Genomic DNA, 17,119 nt, shown 5'->3' with positions numbered 1-17,119 from the left:
TCCCCCCACCATAACAAAAACCACAGTATGACAAATTAGCAGGGGCCTGCAGCAATCAGAAAAACCCAAACCTTTGCTCTTTCTTCACAGAGGTTTTTAAGAATAAAACTCAAATGTTAAAACTACCCAGGACAGTAGATGAAGGAGCTGCCAGTGTCACTGTCAGAACCTGGCTTTTCCTTGACTGCCCTCATAGTAAAGCTTTTCAAGTTGGATCCAGAGAAGAATTGTGCATGCAGAAATGTCTTTGGTTTTACTCAGTACCAGCCAATAGCGGACAAAATAGTTCTAATATGACAATGATAATTTACACATTCTCCTTCATAGTAGACATAATATACCTGTAATACTAGGCTGACTGCAAGAGAAATGAAAGGAGGAAGGAACCAATGCTCTATTTTTTGCCCTCAGCCTGTTTGTCTTGTGCATTTATATGCATTTTGGGTAGAATTCCTTCTAGGCAATGATGCAGCAGCAGTAATATGGGGAAAACAAGACTGGATATGGCAGAAAACATGGCTGGACAGGTGTGTGGTCATTCCACGTACCTATTATAGAAGAATCTCTGCAGGCAAGACCACAGTCAATACTTAAGTCTGGATCGTGTGTTGGCATGGGTGCCCAAGAAGAGTATATCAATTGGCATGTCTAAGAGGTCAGCCTTGCGGTGCCTATTTCACAGTCCATATCACCACAAGGCGTTGGAGTCCTCCTGAGAAGGCCCTTGTGTTTGTCTTGTCTGCTCTTTGTGGGCTTCATGAGATAGGCAGGGCTGAACACTTGAGGCCTGCTTGTCCAAGGCATAACTGCACTGGAAACATAGGAATGCTCAATCCTTTGCTACTGGGCAGAGCATGCCCTGCCCAAAGACTGAGTTTCACTACTGGCTTTAACTCCTTCATACTGGGCACAGCTGCTGTCTCAGCCTATGGGCTAGAAAAGAAACTGGTGGAGGAGTTAAGGTCCTGCAGAACCTGGGTATCAGGTTGGAAAGAGAGGTGAAATCTCCCTCTCACTTTAGCAGTCCTGCCGGGTAGATCCTTTAGACTTTGGTGATGAAGAAGGGAAAATGCCATTTGGTTTGAATAGGCAGTTTCTCTGCATGCCCTTTGGTATTAGTTTCCCTTGTTTAGTGTGTGGGTATCATACATGACAATGGGAAAGAGAGAAATATTTTAGAAAAACAAACAAACAACTCCTCCCTCTCAAAAAAAAAAGGGGGGGGGGGAGAAGAAAAAAAAGAAAAAGCAATAAGAGACTGTGGTTGTAAAACCACAAAAATTGGCAATGAGGCTCCAAGGCAAGTGTAAGCCTTGAAATTTCTTTTAGCTCTTAAAAGAAATAGTCCAAACCAAAAAAACCCCAAAGCACAACAACTCTCTTTCCATGGATTCCAGCTTAATGATGCTTCCCCCACATATTTTTTTTCAGGAAGATTTGAAAGAATTTTTTTTTAAGCTTTGACATAAGCCTTTTTTGCTGCTTTATGTTCTATAAAGAATGTTGAATGATTTTTTTCCTGCTTGATTTTTACTTAGCAATTTAAGAAATGCCAAGTCTGCTCTGTTATGGTTTTCCCGGTGATTTCCTGGATATCTCAGAGGATAGGTATTGATTTCTTTCTCAAGAGAACAGCAGGAGTAAAAATGTTGATTCTTTAACAAAGAAAATCTTAATCAAAGCCTGTGTTAGCTGCTGAAAATAAAAAGTAATTTAAAACAAAAAAAGAAACAAAGACTTTAGAATAGTCTCACTTTGCAGTTTCTTTTCCCCAGTTGTTTAGTTTTCACTCTCTTTACTTTTGTAATATCATGTGGTCAATCACGAGAGTCATTGACAGCAGACTTTCTAATACAAAGGAAGAAAAGTAAGGGGAAAGAAAAACATACAAGGAGGGCTAATATTTAGAGAGGAGCTATTCTTTGTGCTTCCAGCTCTGCATGTAACACATCCTGTGGCCCTTTTGTACTTCAGTTCCTCAATAGGTAGAATATGGATGAGAACCCTTATGCTATTTTTTGTCAGAGTGCACTGAGATACAAGGATGTAAAATTGTTCACAAGTTATTCTTCCTGTGTGTCGGATAAGTGGTATTTGATTCTCTTTGTGTGTGAGGGTGACACAGCCCTATTAGCCTTTGTTGGCACCTGAAGTACACAGAGTAAACAAATGATATTAATGGGGAAAAGCAAACCTGATAATTTAAAATGGTGTCCATTAGGTAATCTGGTTTGATTTTAGTGATACAAATAAAAAAAATCTAGATGCAAGTATCTTGTCCCTGTAAAGCATCTCTGTTTCACAGGTTACCAAATGCATGGAAAATAAAAAAAGGTGTTTTCAGTTGCACCTGAGGAAGAGGATATCAATGATCAGTTTTGGAAATCTTGGCCAATAATCAGTTGTGGATGAGAGTGGGCATGGTAGGAGGGGTAATGCAGAGCAAAGTGCGTTTTTGACTGTTGACAATGCTGTTTTTTCAGTATGAGCTGATAAAAATCTGTAAATGCTGGATGGGGCAGCAGTCACCACTGGAGGCCAAACAACAAAAAGATCCCTCATAAAATGTGGTGATTCAACTGTATGGATACTCTCTAGTGGCATTTGTCTTTAGTACATGTGTCTCAAAGAGCCTAATTTCAAAATAATTGCAGCATAACTACCATATAATTAATGCCTCAGGACTCCAAAACTCACTGTATTATGTCTGAGATGAAAGGTTAATTATAAGTACTGCAGACATTAAGGTAAATGCTGCTATATGGTTTCATGATCTTTATTAAGATTAAAAAAAATCAAATCCATTGTAATTAAAATGACCTATATACTATAAGAAAAGGGCTGAGGTTCCTAAAGTAGGATTTGGGTAAGAATTGTTCAAGTCAAAAGAGATCTTGAACTCTTTCCTCCCCTTTGCCTCCAGCTGAAACTAGAGGTTCCTACATTTCATGGGCACAGATGGATTAAACTGAGATATTGAAATGCTAGACACCTCCAGCTGACCCCTGTGCTCTACTTTTCTCATGGAAGTTGCTGTCCATTTGACAGGAATGACTAAAGTGCATAGGTAGCTTCTGCTGAGGAGCCAAAGGTCACTGGCAAAGCAAGTGGTCAGAAATTTCCAGGTACCTGAACATCCCAGACTGTAGGTAATTACAGTTGAGGAGCTGCTTCATGGACAATTTGATCATGTCTGCCACTGTGGGCAGTCATTGATTTAAAGACAAGGTGGGTAGAAAGGAGAAGTAATAACACAGGGCTTGTGCCATCCAACCTTGACTCATCACCATCCAGGGATCAATGGTCACTGTTTTGTCTACACATTCCTCAGGAGTCTGAGTGTTGTCTTTTGTACATGCACCTTAATACAGACAAGGCAAAGCAGCTCAATATCTAAATCACATACTGACCTGAAGGGGATCTAGGAATAGAACATTCCTATTTTTATGTCTTCACATACAAGTATAGAAAATAAAAAAGTAGATCAGTTCTGTATGTGCCTGAAAACATAATATCTTGTAACTGTAAACAGCAAATAAATATGTTTTGTATAGACTTGCTGAGATGCTCTTTAGCATTGCAAGTTGAAGCACAGCAAGTCCATTAGTCCAAGTTCCTTCCTTTCTCCCCTCCCCCCATGTCTCTTTGGTATGCTTAAATTTGAAATTTGGACATGGTTGAGATGAATATGGTTGGGTTTTGTTGACCACTTCTTTGGGATAGGGAAGGATGCTTTGCTGATTTCAAGAGATAAAAACATGTTGAAGCAGCATATTTTGAAATAAAGTAGTTGGTGTTTGAGTAATGTCAGAAGACATGTAAGAAGTTTAAATTAAAGAGATAGATGATACATCAGTGTGGGAAAGGGCAAATCTGGCAGGTTTGTGTATTTCAGGATGGACTTAATCTATTAGGGATGTTCACATGCTGAGAGATTTAATCTTTTCACAAAACAATGGAGTGACAGCTGCTGATTTATTTCTAAAAGCCACCGCAAGTGGTTCCATCCAGCCTGGTGCTTGAGATACTTGAGCAGGAAGAGCGAGAAAGGTTCAGTCCCCTCTATCTAATGGGATGGAATCCTACATCTTCCACTGACTGAGTTATACCTAGCCTCTAGGCTGTAAACTAGCCTTGGTTTATGTGGCAGGGCATTCTTCATCTTACTCCATGAAGCTTTGCTACTGTGTAGGCAGTAGTTGACTATTCATTTTGTCAGAGGAAGAGCATGCAAGTGAGAAAAAAGGACTCCTTGGACACTCAGATTACACAAAGAGACCTGTGTTTCTTCTCTCTGCTCCCAGGATGTATTGTGCATTTTACATGAAATTGCTGCTTGATACAGTACAGAAAAAGTCCTGGTAGAAGGGGAAAAAGGGATGCCTCCTTACTTCCAAGCAAGCTACCTACTGGTCTTGCTGTGCTTCAGTTTTTGATGTCTGTTTTTGGCCCAGAGCTTCTTGACTGTGCTTGAGGCATTGAGCATACTTGTAAGTAGGAAACTTTCTTTGGAGATGTGACTTTGAGCTCTCTTAAGCTAAGGGAAGAAATGAGATCCTTTACTGCCTGGGCAACCACTGAGTGATTACATGAAGACAGGAATCCATCTGTTTTCCCAACCTGTTTTTAATAGAAAAGGGTGAACCATGCTTATTTTTTTTGCAGAGACAGATATGTAACATGACTAGAAGCTTCTGGGCTCCAGATATGCTGAAAATCAAACTGCCTCCCTGAATGAGCAGGATTTAAGGTATACTCTTCTTAACGTTTGCATGTTGCCAGTTCTAGGTGGTTGCCTCCTGAATATGTTGCCATCAGGTGCTTGCATGGTTGGCTGCTTTGGATTTAGTTCTGTGGCACTAACTTATCCTGTGAATTGAATAGAGACCCTGGCACTCCATTCCCTTTTTGAATTTTCCTGTGGGATATTAGATACTGAAAGATAGGTGTTATACTGCCTAGCACTGAAGTATCTAAATCTCTTACTGGATCTTGTCCAATTTAGCTACAATGCAAATTAACATACTTTACTTGTGAAGCATGGCTGATAATTTTTATGCACATTTTAAAAAAGAAAAAGGTCTTAGTAATCGATATGTTAGCAAGAGGCTCATTCTGTATCAGATTCCTGAAGGATTACGCTGCAGAAGAAGCAAGAGAACCCCATTAAACTGTCAAAATGTTCATATCATGAAATACCACCACGCAAAAATATAAAAGCAAAAAACTCAAAGGAGAATCAACAAAGCGCAACTGTTACTGGCATTCTTCCTGGGATATTTTTTTTTCTTGCCTTCCTCATAAAAACAATTATGAAAGAAGGACAAGTAGCTTACCAGATTCACTGGTATGCTCTGGGAAATCTTTATGGTTAGCATTTGAGTCTCAAGAGCATGCAAGTGAATCTTCTTCATATACACATGCATGCTGTATGAATTGCTGTCTGGAGATCTGTTTTCTCTTGCCTTGCACCTCATATTTCCCTTCCTACCACTAGAAAAAGCATGTAAATATTAGAATATTAGCCATTTATGTACCAATGTAAATGACTGCGCAAAAACTGGGTAGTTTTGCAGTTGTGATACCCCTAGTGGAAATAATTATCTCAAAACACTATAAATCACAGTTTAAAGAAGTGCATGTTAAAGTAGACTTGCCTGTTTAGTGGCAGGTCTGCTTTCTCTCAGGAGTCAATGTCTGAATGGTAGGTTATCCTGCTACTGCTTTTCTTCATTGGGCCTGTATTACTTCTTCCCAGCTTGCCTCCTGCTGAAATAATTGTGGTGCTAATAACAATGTGTGGGGAAATGACCAGATGTGCTAGTTTTTTTAGACAATTATACCAGTTTTTCCAATTTTCCAGACATTTTTTCATTTCTTTATTAACTCACCGGTGCCAGGAATTGGATTTTTCCAGTACATAAATCCTAATTAGTGAGCCAGAGGACTGAGTGCTCCATTTTACTCCTGATGTGTCATTTCCCCTCTGTTCTTGCTTAATTGGCATTTTGAAAAGCCAGCCCTTGTGTTTTTTAGGGTAAAAAAAGAAATACAGGAGTGTTTTGGGACAGAATTGGAAATCTGGTAAAGGGACGAAAAATGAGAAGAAGGTGTAGTTGGGATCAGGGCCATATGGTTGTTCTGGGATTGCAGGATATGGAGGCCTGCAGAGTAGCTGAGCTGCTTGAGGCTGAGCAACATCTTCCTGGCACCAGGTGTGACTGAACCCCATCTTGCCATGCCCATGTTGCCGTCTGCTTGCCATGGGCACAGAATGAGTTCATTAAATGATGCCAGCCCTGAGGAGCATCTACAGATTGATTCCGTAGAGCAAAGGCAGCATTTGTTGCACTACTTATGTGAGTTGCTCTTACAGGCTTTCCCTACAGCCTCAGTTTCTGCTTATCAAGGGCCAGAAACAGAAGGGAGGAGAAGGAGGAGGCAGAAGCTTCTCAGGAGTGAGGGTACCCTCAGATTTTAAGTTTAAGGACTGTTTCAGCCTTAGTCTGTGCTTAGGGATGCCCTCGGGTTTGTGGAGGGTTGGCAGGGCCGGAGGAGTGGTTGTGAGTCCCAGGGAGGATTAAGCACTACATCATGTCTGAGAGATGTGAGAGTGAGTGGGTTAACTGCTGCAGGGAAAGAGAATTGGACAAAAAAGTGTTTCTCTGGATAGATAGAATTGGAGGGAACTGAAGAGGTTTGTGAGGTTCTGAGATTCACCTGGGTGGCAGAAGGAAGGTAATCAATTTGAGTGAGGTCAAAAAGGTTGTGGGTTCCTGTTGGCATTGGCATATTGAGGTTTGGGGCCAAAAAGGTCCATCAAAAGATTAGATGACACAGTGGGGGTTCTTGCCACCTTGTACTAGACAGTTTGCATCCTGGGAGGGACAAGGAGAGAGTGTGAGTAGAAGGTGGTGACCTTTTTCAGCTTCTACCAGGGTGCTATAGAGGACAGAGGTAAGGGAAGCAAGCCTGACATGTGGAGCCCCACAACTGATTGTGGGTGCCAGCTGGTAAGAAGGGAAATAAATAGCAAGACTTTCTGTCAGCTAGGAAGGGGTAACTCAGTTCACATCTTACCCCATCTCCATAAAGGTCTGTCCAAAACTTGAACCTTTGAGGTTCAGAAAAGGATGATTAATTCCTTTTTCATATTTTTGTGCTAATGCATTAATTGTTTCCAGGCAGACTGGGAACAGCAGAGCCAAGATACTGCAAGGAAGGCTGCAGTCCAGGTAATTCGAGGGCTGTCAGGAGGCTGAGAAGCACCAGAGAGTTCATGATAAAACCTGGAGTCTTTCATTCTCCAAAATGTTTTGTAGGTCCAGGAGGACTGAACGGTGCCATGTTTTGGGGTGCTCAAAGACAAGAAGGGAAATGTCCAAGTACTGAGGAGTTATTCTGGCACTGCTGTGCTGCCTTTAAAGGGAGCCTCAGGAATTTGTCTCCTGACCCTGGGGACCATATTTCTGGCTCCTAAGATCATCCTCCCAGCTGGTCAAGCTCAGTCCTTAGCACTGTATACTAGCATTCCTTGTCCTGAGACAAATGCATTACCTTTTCTTATGACCCAGTTGAGTGCTAGCATTCTTGGCTGCCTGCATGTGGGTGGCCCTGTTCATTAGCCAAAGCTTGAGCCTGTTATCTCTTTACTACCCACTTGCTTGGTGCTGGTTTAAAACCTGTCATTGCAGAATTCATGCTTACCTAGTGCTCTCCCCTTTTAGCTGTCTGATTTGGTGTGTTCTCCCAGTACTCATACTGGGAGAAAAACAGCATAACAACAATCTTCAGGGGGTTGCATCGCCAAATCCTGCCCTGCCAGTCAGCAACAGCACAGTATCACCAAACCACAAGAGCTTTTATACGAAAGGAAGTAAAAAAATGCTGGCTTTAGTCATATTGATTTCTCTTTTTTTATTAGCTTTTAGGGAATGAGCAACAGCTCAGTGAGTTGTGTTTGTAACAAATACAGGTTATGAAATAAGTGTATTTCATTATTTGCACATTTTGCAATGAAAGGCTCTCCAAATCTGCCTCCTAAATGGTTTAACTCAACATTAGAATTGATGCTGCCAAATACCGACTGATTCAATAGACGATGAGTTTCAAATTCCTCTTTTACATGGGGAATGTGATATAGAACAATGACCTCAATTTTCAGCTGCGTCCTCAGATTCACCTCTTTTTTGGCTGTCTCTTTTTCTCTTTCAGTATCTTACCATAATTTTTCAAGTCCTGAGGGTCTTATAAGGGCACTACTGTTTAATAATTAGACACTATAGCTCTGGTGGGTCTTCTGGTGACATCTTTTACAACCAACGAGTATTTAATAGAATGTAATTAGAAGCGCTGATCCGTAGACCTTGACCTGTCTAGACCTTGTATACAACTAAGTGAGCAGACAGCCCTTAACACTCATTAGGAGTTATCTGCACCCCACTTTACAAAGCTATGTGAGGAAACTGTTTAGATTTAGCCTCAAGCCACCTGCTTCGTAATCTGTTGCTGTGCACTCAGTTGATCCTGCCATCCTTATAGTAACTGGAAAGCTACCAATGATTTCATTTTAAAGCAAATATTCTAATTCAGGAAGCATAGAATGGAAAGCTGGTTGCTATATTTGTCAGCATGTGACCTTCAGAAAGCCTGTAATTAGGAAAGATTACTTCAATGCTATGGGGAAACTGGTCACATCATTGTTAAACAGAAGAAAAATATCTAAAGAAAGTTAGAGAAATCAGCTGCAATGTATTTTGATACAGTGCATTCAGCTGGGATATATTTGATAGTGCTCTTTTTACAGATAATATGTTCATCTTATTTTTGGAAGTCCTTTGTATCTTTAAAGTAAATTAACACTTTTTACTATTGGTTTTAAAAAAATTAAATTAAAAAATAATATATATATATATATATATAACGCTGAACACGTTTAAGACTCAGCTGGACATGGTGCTGGGCCATCTCATCTAGATTGTGCTAGAAAGGTTGGACCAGATGATCCTTGATGTCCTTTCCAACCTGGTATTCTATGATTCTATGATATATGCACTTCTGAAGAATAGCCTATTGGGCATACCACTAAGAAACATAGGGAGCAGGTTTCTTTCTTCTTCATTAATTTTTGAATGTATACGTGCCTATATTGTCAAATATTGTTAAATATCCTTTTACCTAGTCCATAGACCTATTCCCTCTCTTTCTTACTTTTTCCCACTTTAGTTTCATCCTAATGGGATAGACTAGTTGTTTTCTGAGTTTTTAAATCAGACTTTGGAATCCATTACCATCCCACATATCTAGGGGTTTTTTAAAGATAAAAGCGGCAAATCATGTAAAAAAGGAAAGGAAAAATTAAATTCTCAAGATTTCTCTGATAAATTTTCAGTGGCTTAGGAAAAGGATCCAAATACATTCTTAATATATTTGATCTTGATCCTTTCTGGAAACTGTTATATGGCACCAAATGCATCCATATATAGAAGACAGATTTTATTTAAGAAAGTGTCCAAATGATCCTGTTAATGCTAATACAACATTTCAATTATTTGTCTTTTGAAAAGTGGTCTGTTTTGAGATGTTAGTTGCAAATAGAGGAAATGAAGTGTTGACGTAGTAAGGAATAATTTACTATGTTTGGAGAGTTCTAAAGCAAAACATCTGGATCAATTTGTTTACAAAGTCCCTGTAAATAAAAAGCACTATCTGTCCAAGGAATCAGTTTGTGCCCTTTCTGAAGAATCATTAAAAAAAAAGGAAAGTTGGCCATCATCATACACAGAAAACTCCTGGGAATTTGTTTATTAAGGAATCCAAAGAAAGTTTGAAATCCCGTTTCATGGGAGATCAGCTACTTGCTGAAAATGTGGTGTAGCTTTGTGCTCTTAATTTAGCTTCGCCTGCCCTGTTTATCTGCTTCCCCCACACCCCTCATCTTAAAAAATAATACATTTTAGAAGCTGAGAGTAAACACAGCATGTTAGAGATATGCCAGAGCTGGATGTGGAATGGAGTTAAAACCTTTGGTTTCACATGGACATGAACATCCTTTGATAACTGAAGCATTTCATAATGTAGGAAATAGACGTTTCTTTTCATTTTGAAGGTCCAGCTCTTGGTGCTATTGAATTCTGTCTGAGGTGGCCCCCAACTTACAGAAAGATATATATAGATTGAACCTGTGCTTGACACATTCTTTAGCACAAGAGCAAAACAAGAGCTTTTTTATATTCAGGTGCAGTAATCTGGAAGAGCATAGAACTCCATTTGCTGATATTGCATCTGCTCTTGAAAGGTATTTTGGGTTCCTCCTTCAACAAATGTAGCCACAGCCATTAATATCATCACAGTGAAGTTTGTCATGACTTTATCACTAGGTTAAATTGCAATGGTAATTTTATTTAGAATGCTGTTAGAGTCTCCTGATGGGACTGTAGGTGTTCTGAGAGTAAAGGGGTCTTTGAAAGTCATCTGTTATATGTAGTACAAGCAACAGTTTAGCTATGTTAGCAGTTAGTTATGGCCGTAGTTCCTGAGGTCTGTACCTGAATGTTGTATGTTTTCAAGAGCTGCTTCATGCATTTCCCAGATTTGTGGTGGTTTTTTTCAGATGTTTTCTGCATTTACAGGACTTTATCTTGAAAAGTGAGTCTAAGCCATGACAGATAAAGAGTTAATGGATATTTTCCTCTAAGAGGACACTTTTTACAGATCTTGTATGTGACCTTAATTTTTTCTGTTCCAAGATTACCTTTTATGCATCCTTTTAGTTAGAATACTGATGCAATACAGATACCTCTGTTGTTTTCTTGAAAAGGTCAGAAACATGGACTGATATTGTCTATATAGCTATGCTTTTTCAACTCCAAGGGACACGTCTCTCCCAGTAGTACCTTTTTTCTGCTGTTGAGAGAAGTGAAATCTCCATCCCTCCTGTGGGACGTTATCCTTGGAGCTTCAAGTGAATTAAACAATGATGTAGAAGAATGGCTCTGGGACAGAATACGGGTCTAATTCCATCCTAAGTTTGGTCATGAATCTGAAGGTTGTGGTTCAAACAAACTTCAGAACCATATAAATTCAATTGCAACTCAGCATCAGCATCCACAAAGCCCAGCTGAGAGTCCTGTTGTTGTTGACAGTATACTGAGCTCATAAAGAATCTGGGCTCCACACAAACAAACAGGATCATTATATAAATCAAAAGAAGATGAAAGTAGAACCCACATCTTTCAGCTTGAATACTAAAAGTCTGCCAGGAGGAATAAAAGATACTTCCTGTAAGGGTGATGAGTTGCAATTTCCTTTTGAGTTCTCTTATTTTACAGAGTAAAGAGAAGGGGGGAATGACCTGATTAAACCATATGGGTATGGACTCCTTCTCATTCCAACATGCAGGTTTATTTAAAATTAGCATGCAGTTCTTACTATTTTTAGTTCATTTTATGACCATTACACCAGCCCTGTGAAATGATACTGGTTATCTCCATCCTGGCACTCTGAAAGGAGAAAAGAAAGTATTTTTCTTTCCCAAGAAAACACAACGAAGTCATTATACTTGCCTGGATTGGATGTCCTGCTGTTTTTAGATCATACAGTATTTATTTAATCCTGTGTTCTCTTGCAGAGGGAGTGTGTTCTCATGCAGATGCTGAGTAATCTCCCAGTAGTGTGGAAGACATTGCAAAGATTTGGAGTTTTGTGCAGTGTTTCTGTTTCTTGGTGTGGACAAGTGAGGTGTGTGCATAATAACTGGTTAATGAGGTGTATTTATACACTTATTGGTAACAATTAAACAATAGATTTTATGATCTGCAGCAGCAGTAGGGTCTCAGAAGTCACTATATATGTATTTTATTATAAAGTGGTTTAATCACATAACCCAATATTTAGGTTTACTTCGCAGATGTGTTTTCTTTTGTAGTTCATTTAAAACCAGAAAAGCAATTTAATACTTTATTTTGTTGATTAGTGAAATAATCTCATGGTCTTCTGGTAACTGCTGGAGAAATTAATGGAGTTTTTGGAAAAGGTTCTATAAGTAAGAATTTAGAGGGAAATCCAAAAAAGCACTTAGATACTAGCACTAAAGAAAAACTTAGGCAGAATCTAGGTACCTAAGTTCAATGGAGTGATTCAAATGCCCTGTGCAGAGACACAGACTCTACACTGCTGAAGCTGCTTAGGTTGCTGAAAGCCCAACGTTCAGCTAATGCATGTGCTCTGCTGTGCTGTTGTCTTTGTGGAGCTGAACACTGATCTCTCTCTTCCTTTTCTAAGATAATGTGGCAGTCATAAACTAATTGTCCTCCTACCTACACCTTTTTTTGGAATTTAAATCTAGTTGCTACACATCAACTTGTCACCTATGTACTGGTAGTATGGAATTCACAAAACACAATCTTAATTTTCATTCAAAATGGAGGCCTCTTGTTTGTTGCTGTGATATAATAGGAATTCCAACTTCATTTATTACTCATTAGAGATATGTACTGTATCTTTGTAACAATAGTAACAACCAGATTGTCTATCCTTACCAGAGTTGAATAATTTAACCAATTAAAAGCAGTCGTAAGAGATTTTTTCGCATGCTGCTTGTCCATGAATTTGTCTTGATCCTGTTGATTATATTCAGGTGTTTTTATTGGAAGTTGAATTACTCTTTATTAATGCTAACTTAAATAATATCTGGAACTGGTCTATCTCAATGGAGGATCCCACCAGATTTGCTGATTTCGACACTGGCAAAAAACTTACAAATCTGTTACCTCTTACTTCCATTTTCATCTTCTGTTATTCTGCTTTGACTTGCTGTCATGGTTTAACCCCAGCCGGCAACTAAGCACCATACAGCCACTTGATCACTCCCCCCGCAGTGGGATGGGGGAGAGAACTGGAAGGGTAAAAGTGAGAAAACTCGTGGGTTGAGATAAAGACAGTTTAATAGGTAAAGCAAAAGCCATGCGTGCAAGCAAAGCAAAATAAGAAATTCATTCACTGCTTCCCATGGGCAGGCAGGTGTTCAGCCATCTCCAGGACAGCAGGGCTCCATCAGACATAACGGTTACTTGGGAAGACAAACGCCATCACTCTGAACGTCTCCCCCTTCCTTCTTCTTCCCCCAGCTTTATATGCTGAGCATGACGTCATATGGTATGGAATAGCCCTTTGGTCAGTTGGGGTCAGCTGTCCCAGCTGTGTCCCCTCCCAGCTTCTTGTGCAGCCCCAGCCTCATCGCTGGTGGGGTGGGGTGAGGAGCAGAAAAGGCCTTGACTCTGTGTAAGTGCTGCTCTGCAGTAACTAAAACATCCCTGTATTATCAACGCTGTTTCGAGCAGAAATCCAAAACATAGCCCCATACTAGCTTCTATGAAGAAAATTAACTCTAGCCCAGCCAAAACCAGCACGTTCTGACTACTAAAACATCAGTGTGTTATGAAAATTATTCTCATCCTAAATCCAAAACACAGTACTATACCAGCTACTAGGAAGGAAATTAACTCTATCCCAGTCAAAACCAGCACACTTCCAAGTCTCTGCAAAGAGGCCTCTTCTTTTTATGGCTTCTTTCTTTCTGCTTTAGACATGAGAAGGTTGAAGAGAAATGTAGTTTTGATGAAATATTTTGCTCCACCAGCCAGATGAAGGAACAAATTAATTCCCTGATCAAGGCTTGGGGATCTCCTATCAATACACTTACAATAAAGTGTAAGTTTATCTTGCAGTTTTCAACTGCAAAAGAAAAAAGAAAAGGCAGTGAATCCCTTCTCTTTGGCCACATCTTCTGGTGTTTTTAGAAGGAATGAAATGATCCTCTACCCTTCTAATCCATTCTTGGAGGTGCAGTGGTATGAAACAATTGCTATGTCTACATCCTTGTATATGTAGTGTTCCCATCTCCTGATCTTCAAAAAAGAGGGATTAAATACAATCCATAGTGCTCAGCATGCATAGTTTTGCAGGGATGGGTCAAGGAGTTCTGTAGTATATCAAGTCTTGCTAGAATAAATTGGGAGATACAGATTGCCATCTGAATTTCACTAATTTTTAGAACCAGAACTTTACTAATGTGTCTCGTGTGATGAAGCGCCTGCTGAGTCTGCTTTGCAGTATTATGGGCAGCCTCAGCTTATTGTATTCTCACTGTTCTGAATTCTGGTATTTTATAGAAATTGAACTTTTTTTCACTTGTTTGGGAGAGAAGCCGACACAAGATTGTCTGGGAAATAAATCCTTCGTAAAAATATCTACCTGCTGCATGCCTTTCTCTCACAGGCAGTAGAGAGGAAAGTGAAGAGATACCACAAAGCTTAAAAGGTAGCACCTCGGAGTTTCAAGCCTATATGCGTTTTTTACGTATGTTGGAGATAATTTTTTGCAAGCATTATTTATGCAATCCGTGACCTTATTGAGGTTTTAGTTAGTACAAAACCAAAAAAAGGCAGTCAGGAAGGAGGCAGGATAGTACTGAGATGGCGCTGGTAGTGCTAAGATTTAATGAGTAGTACAAGGAAGGTAGCAACAGTGCTTATATGTAGTAAAACCTTTCTTCAACATATTCTGAGAGTATAATATCATCAGGCAGGCTGCTGCTGCTCTAGTATACAGTATCCACCAGACACATTGGTCTAAAAATGGCCATGACAGTGAACAGCATGAACTTAATCCACTGCAGCCCCTGAAAGAGTCCACTGCAGCCCAGCCACGTACTTGATAATCAGATTGGTTACGACAACTGTCTGTAGCCATGAAGAAGTGAGAAGAGCTGCTGTACGACAAAGAAATGTATTGTGGCTGGTCCCTCGGCTCAGAGGGCAGGGTGTGGAAGTGAATGTCCAGAGCTCCTCTCTTCTTCACACTGTAGGCTGCTGCTTGCTGGAAAGGGAAGGTCGCAATACAGTTTGAATTTCTATAGTGTTCAGCCGCACAGAATGGATTTTCATCGACGGGGTGGATGAATAATGTAGCGGATTTAACTGACAGTTGCCATTATGTTCTGAGGCCTCTGCGAGGCCCTTGACTGAGTTCCACATGTCATTCTGATTTAAAAAAGATTAGCACTATGCAAAATCAGTGTAGTCCATATTGTACGAATTAAAAACTGATTAGCTGATAGGTCATAAAAACGAATTATGGAATTCTTCCCTGAGGAGACTGTTTCTAGTGCAGCCTGGCTTTTAATTTCTTTATCAAGGCTTTGGAATAAAATATAATGTTACAGCTGGTAGAATTTGCAGATGGAATAAAAAAGGGTAGAGAGGGAAATATGATTTATAATTGCAGTTATCTTAGATTTTCCTCCAGATTCTGTCTTTAAAATGCTGGCTGAACCATTGTGCAGGTCTGTGGAGTGTGGATCTGGTCACATTGTGCTGCCATTAGTATTAGGAACTGTGGTGATAATGGAGATAGATAGTTTACCTACCTATATGCACAACCCAAAGCTTTGATAAATGTACCCCTCTGAACAATATAGATCAATGTAGATAAACTAAGGGTCATATATCTAAATCCAACAAATGTTGCTATGCTTAGAATGTAGAACTCTGTATTAAATATTCTTGAATAATATTCAGAATAAAAAGTATATAACTAATTGAGCGTAACCATCTCCTGTAGTGGCGTTACTGAAAGGGCTAAAAACAATGCTTGGATAAATGTGAAGGGGTTTATCAAACAGAATAAGAAGATTATATTACCTTTGGATGCGGCATCAGGGAGACCACTAATGAAACACTATGTCCAATCCTATAATCATTATTTTCATAGTGAAGTTGGATGGGGTTGAACTAACATACACAAAGCAACCTTAGAGTTTCTAAAACATAGGTTTCTGACAAACGAGCTTTGTGAATTTAGCTGTCTCTGTTAAAGGTGTTATTTCCTCTGTCCACTAGACAAACAGACTAGAGTGCTAATGTCAATGGTAATTAAGAGTGAAGGAGCAGTTTACCTAGATTTGTGGTGCATTTTCCACCTTTAAATCGAGAGGGAGTTGCTTTCTAAAAGAAATCTCTGGCATAGATGATAGAAGTGTCCAGGCATAGGAGTAACACAGGTATGATGAAATGAATTGCTATAGCTAATGAAGTGTAGAAGATCTGATACAACTAGCTCATTATAATTTTGCTCTTACAGACCTGTGATGCTAGATAACGTGTAGTCCAAAGAGGACAGGAATTTGGTACTGGCACAACTGAGTACAGTTACTGCTTTATTTCAAATCGCAGAGGCTTGTGCTTTTGTTGTTGCAAGCTTTATTTCAGCCTTAATGAAAAAGAAAAAGGGATAGAGGGAGAATTTTGAGGGAAGAAAACAGTGAATTCTTAATGTTTTTACCTTTCTGTTGGCAAGACTCAGTTCATGATGTACAAATAAATGGAAATTCACTAGTCAGGTTACTTACAGTATTCAGAGAAGTGCTGTTCTTATGCACTACCAATGGAAAGTTGCTTAAAAATGGTACATGGAACTAGGAAACAGTAGCAAAAGTGTTTCAGAAACTGCACTGAGATTTAAGTTTTCTCTTTGAATTCTGAATGCTGTTATTTTAAATTTTACCTGTCCAGTTGGGAAACAAAAGTGCCTCGGCAAGGCTCCATTCATGCATACAGTTTTATTCTACCCTGTAATAGTTTCCACAAAATTCTGTTATGGAACATTTATGTTCACATCTTTAGTGCCCCAGACAAGGAACGACATATTTTTGTTTATTGTAGCTGGATTTGTAGTAAAAAAATCTAAATTAATCTGTATGGTGGCTAGTAGCAAAAATGTGATGAGAAAATTTGTTGACAAAGTCGTCGTTCTTTAGCTGACAAGCTATTTCCTTCTTCTGCTGTAAAGTGGATGGTTTGGAGCATACCTGAACAAGCTGGATAATCCTACAAGCTTTCTGAGTGGAAATGGGCATAATATTAATTGAAGGCTGATTAACTTAAAATAATTTTTTGAGACCCATAAGATGGGCAAGTGACAGGACTAGAGGATTTATAAGGAAGCTGACAGAAATCAGACCTGTCTGATTTCATTTGTTCCACGTACATTTAACTGACTATCAGTGACTATCATCACTTTCAGTACGTGACGTGATACAAGTGGTTTATTGCCTTCTCTG

The 17,119-nt window shown here is 39.4% G+C and overlaps 1 long non-coding RNA gene across 2 annotated transcripts in view; it reads left to right on the top strand.

Moving 5' to 3' along the window:
• The window catches only part of LOC148056851 (uncharacterized), a 76,151-nt gene that overhangs the window by 36,176 nt on the left and 22,856 nt on the right, over nucleotides 1-17,119 (top strand). The window contains exon 5 of one of the 2 annotated variants that reach the window (XR_015702169.1): nucleotides 4,666-4,751. The exons of the other annotated variant lie outside the window; for it this stretch is intronic. This is a non-coding gene — a long non-coding RNA (uncharacterized LOC148056851). Of the gene's footprint in view, nucleotides 1-4,665; nucleotides 4,752-17,119 lie in introns of those variants that run through there. 2 annotated transcript variants of the gene reach the window in all.

Source organism: Nipponia nippon, unplaced genomic scaffold (assembly GCF_047370975.1).
Source record: "Nipponia nippon isolate SJK-2023a ecotype South Korea unplaced genomic scaffold, ASM4737097v1 scaffold_11, whole genome shotgun sequence".
Classification (NCBI taxonomy): domain Eukaryota; kingdom Metazoa; phylum Chordata; class Aves; order Pelecaniformes; family Threskiornithidae; genus Nipponia; species Nipponia nippon.
This window is presented reverse-complemented; position numbering and strand designations above follow the sequence as displayed.